This window comes from Otolemur garnettii, unplaced genomic scaffold (assembly GCF_000181295.1).
Source record: "Otolemur garnettii isolate 467f Iridium unplaced genomic scaffold, OtoGar3 scaffold00090, whole genome shotgun sequence".
NCBI classification, from domain to species: domain Eukaryota; kingdom Metazoa; phylum Chordata; class Mammalia; order Primates; family Galagidae; genus Otolemur; species Otolemur garnettii.
In genome coordinates, this window is record NW_003852485.1 from 6,957,780 (window position 1) to 6,962,463 (window position 4,684).

The 4,684-nt window shown below is 42.2% G+C and overlaps 1 pseudogene; it reads left to right on the top strand.

Annotated features, from left to right (window-relative positions):
* The first annotated feature begins 4,076 nt into the window (after positions 1–4,076).
* Positions 4,077–4,684, top strand: part of LOC111727009 — a 13,122-nt pseudogene continuing 12,514 nt past the window's right edge.

Here is a 4,684-nt window from a genome sequence, read left to right on the forward strand (position 1 = left end):
AAAAAAAAAAAAATAGTAACAGTAATAAAATGTTTCTCTCTCTTGCTCGCCCATGTCTCCAGTCAACTACTCCTTGAGTCCTTCCAGACCAGGCCCATATCCTAAGGCGTTTATTCTCTACTATGCTTTGATTTTCAAATGTCTTATGATGCTCACGTGCTCCCCAGTGAGAGGCAAGTTTCACTGCCTGGACTGTGTCTGTGTAACATCTGCACCTCAGTGCCAACTACTGGTAGCAGTGATTACAATGGGAGCAGCTGTTACAGCAGAAGCAAACAGGAAAGTTACAAAGGCAGTGATGACACTGTAACAACAAAACTGCATATAAAAGCACTATATGTGGTTCTGCTATAATGATGGTAATAACCTGCTCCATTTTTTGATTATTTTGTCCCAAACGCTATTATATACTTCCCACGCGTTACCTAATTTAGTCCTCCCAAACACAGGTAGGTCTTATTGCCTTGACCATTTCGTGAATGAGAAGCTGAGCTTCTGACAGATGCATAACAAGCACCTAATGCTACCAAACTGTCACTAGCTGTCTCTCTCCATCAGGACCTCCAAAGCCCTTTTATCACCTTATCCCCTCCACCCCTGCCAGAACTCTGGCAAACTTCCAAGGTCGCTGCAGTGATGCTTACAGTGTGTCCTAACGCCCATGAACTGCATGGACCCCTGCCTTGTGCACGTTACACGGTGGACTACTGGCTCCGAGCGTGACCAACATGCCCCCCTTTTCCCACACATGCCATTTAATTCTGCCTGCCCTCTCTATCTAGATTTCCTTCCTGTCCTCTTCCTTTCCTTTTCTCTTCTGAGGAACAATTTAATGGAGAGAGCACAGAACCAGAAGTAAGAACTGGAATTCATTCCTGCCTCTTATTAGCCGTGAGACTTTGGGCAGGTCTTTTTCACCGCTTACACAGTCATCTATAAAGTGTGATAATAACACCTCCTCTACCTGTCTTCAGGCACCACTGTTTGTTTGGAAAAAATAACAGAACATATATGAAAGTGATCTGAAAGCTGTAAAAGAATGTCAGCTGTATGTGCATTTAATTCTTACTACTTGTAAGCTCCTCACAAACCCACACACACACACACAAACATACCACACCCTTCTCTTGGCAGACAGGGTTAGTTGTAGTGAGAGCCCTGGTTCTCCTCTGTTCTAGTACTCTAATGGATCAGAAAAGAAAACTTGAAGCTAGGTGACTAGGCAACAGCAGCAAGATAACTTGTAATGATCTTTCTTCTTTCGGTAGGCTTCCACGGGCCTTGTCTTCATTCCATCCAAAGCAACAACAATAATCTTCACCAACCACCCTCACTCACCCCACTCACAGACTCTGCTCTCTCCTGATTTCACTATGGATTTCTAAAATGTCCAGTCTTCTATAGCCACAATAACCATTCTCCTTGTTCACATGATAATCGCAATACCACTACTGACTGGGTACCCATTATGTGTCCGACACAGAGCCAGACACCCTGCCTGGGTCATCTCTCATCCTCTGGGCAACACATTGTAAGTACTGCCAGCTGCATCTCACCTAGGCTCAGAGAGATTAGGCAGCTCACCCAGTAAAGGACACAGATTGGCTGTGCTGATTCCAGACTTACAAAAACTTAGCAAAATAGTGTAAAGGATTTCTGTATATATTTTATCTCTTACTCTTTATTTTTAAAATATTTCAGGTAAATTTCAGGCACCGTATCCTTTACCTCTAAATACACTACTACATTGTGTATTTTCTGAAATCAAGGCTGCTCTCTCACACAGCAACAGACACAGTAACAGGAGCAACACCACCTCCACGTCCAGCCTAAATCTGCTAGCAAAGTATTCTTTGTACACATGATTAGTTATAAGTCACAGGAAAATGCGATCCTTAATGACCTATGAATGCACAGCCATAATATTATGAAGCATAAATGTTTTCTCAAGAAAAGATTAATGATCCAATATGGTAAATACATTCACGTTACCTTTTAACGTTGAATGTAAATGTTAGCGAATCCCTCCTATTAAAAATAAATACTTGTGTTTACAACAAAGAAATTGGCAGGTACTAGCTTAAGCATGTGATCCAAGTTAACGTCACCAAAAGCACGTGATCAAAGTTAATGTCACCAGTTAAGGAAGAAATCAGTCTCATGGGCCTCTTACTATGACACACTGAGAAAAACACAGCATCAGCTCTAAGCGTGCTTGTCACAAAGTGCACAACTGAATCTAAGCATGAAGACTCAGCAGACAAACCTCCACAGAGGGACATTCTACAAGATAACTGGCCTGTGCACTCTCAAAGTACCACCGCTGTGTAACAAAAAGAAAGACTGCTGTAGATTAAGGGCAGAGGAAAGAGTTTCCATAGCTAGATCATTCTGGATTGGATCCTGGACCAGAGGAATGACATTAATGAGAAAAACTGCCAAAATGAGCAAAATTTGAAGAAGACCTGAAATGTACACATTAGTATTATGTCAATGTTAATTTCCAGGTTTTGAAAATTGTACTGTTGCTGTGTAAGAGAGCATCCTCACTTTCAGAAAATACACAAGAAAGTGTATTTAGAGGTAAAGGATACTGTGCCTGAAATTTACCTGAAATATTTTAAAATAAAGAGTAAGAGACAAAATATATACGGAGATCCTTTATACTATTTTGCTAACTTTTTGTAAGTCTGAAATTATTTTAAAATAAAAAGTAAAAACCAAATAGGACAAGTTATCAACACAGAGTAAGTATTAAATAAATGTGAATTATAATCTTCTTACCCACTGATTCCTAAGCACACGGGAGGATCACATGGGGCCAAGAGGCTTGAGTCCTTAACATGAAACCAATCTTACAGTCTAATGCAAGAAATTCTGGGACACACAAATGATGCCTCAGTGTCTCTAAGCCACGGTGGTCCCAACAAAGATTATACAACACCTTTTCCCTCCTTCTGATAAGGACTGACCATTTCTAACTCCTCAATTTCGTGATTAAGAAAATTCAAGTAAAAATCTGTATATATTCTATTACTTCCAATTAAAACAAAGGCAACCACAATAATAAAAACTGCGTGCTGTATTTTTCCATCTCATCCTTCTCTGGACAGCAAGCTCTCTGGTTCATCAACTGGCATTCAGATATCTATGTAGCTTCTAGCCCAGGCGTCCTCAAACTATGGCCCGCAGGCCACATGCAGCCCACCTAGGACATTTATCCGGCCCTCCAGGTGTTTTTGCCACTGCTGCCTCTCCTGCTTAGCAGCCGACTCAACCCGGGGTCCGCAGTCTGGCCCTCCAATGGTCTGAGGGACAGTGCACTGGCCCCCTGTTTAAAAAGTTTGAGGCCTCCTGTTCTAGCCCCTTGAGCTCTGTGCTGCCATATGTGGGTCTTAGACAGGCACAGAAAGCATACGCATGTGTGAACGTGGAAACCCAAGGTTCGTGTCACTAACATAAAACTTAGACATCAGCCAACTTGGAGGATTAAAAGTTCCTACAGAAGACGCACGCCGCCCAGAGCATCTGCACTCACCTCCTGCCCCCAGTGAATCCAGCAGAGTAAAGAACGGAACACCAAGTGGCTGAGCGTTCAGCCCAAAAAGCCGGCTGGAGAGAGGCCCCTAGAGAGTCACAGGAGAGGCAGTGATGGCTATGAAGCCTTCTCGTGCAAAGAAATAGTGAAAACTCGAAAAGAAGTTTTATTAAACATACTTAACTGTGCTCTCACTGGTCATTACTAGCCTCGTCTCATTCAGAATACACGTAGGACGTCCAGGAACATCCTATCCCTCATCCCCTCCACCACATGCCTGAGGTCAGACAGAATTTCCATTTCACAGACAAAAAAAAAAGGAGAGCCAAAGAAAATCAAGATGATTCCCTAAATAACATTATCTGCCAAGAAAAAGAACCCAGAATGGACCAAAGTCTCTGCCTCTAGGAAGAAAACAAATATCCTTAATTTCTACAATATCAAACACACACACACAATCATTCTACAGAGAAATGACTGTAGAAGCCACAATGATCTGTACCCATGTTACGTTTTGTGTGTGTGTGATTTAGAGAATATGGACGAAGACGAGATCACCTATGGACACCCGTTATGTGGCGCCCAACCCATGCATCACACTCTGGGGCCAAACGTGAGTGTGACAGGCGTCTGGCTCTCTCTTGCCAAAGGACAGCACTGGTGGGCTCCATGGAACTTTCTAGGAACAGACACAATATGAGACCCTCTCTATTTTAAATATAAAAACCAGTCATGTTAAATGTCGTTATAAAAATATATATTAAAAATGTCTCTGCATTTTGATTGCCGTAAGGGAGAAGAGAATATTGTTTATGACAGTACATTTAAAATCAACGTGGCTGCCTAACTGTCCAAGAACAGCTAAACACCAGCGTATCCGTGGACTGCCTGTTTCTATGCAGAAAACCACAAAGTGAGAAGACAAAAGCCATAGAACCAACATCAACAAGTAGCCTCTGAGGAACAAATAAACCTACATCACAGAAACCAGGGCAAGATCAGTCAGGAGGCCCACGGTGAACAGGAAGGTGAGGAGCTGAGGAGATCTCAATAAACAGAAGTCCAAGGACACATAAAGATTCCCGTAAACCAACTTTTAAACAAAAGTTAAACACTGTAAGAACCTAAGACAAGCAACGATGTCCT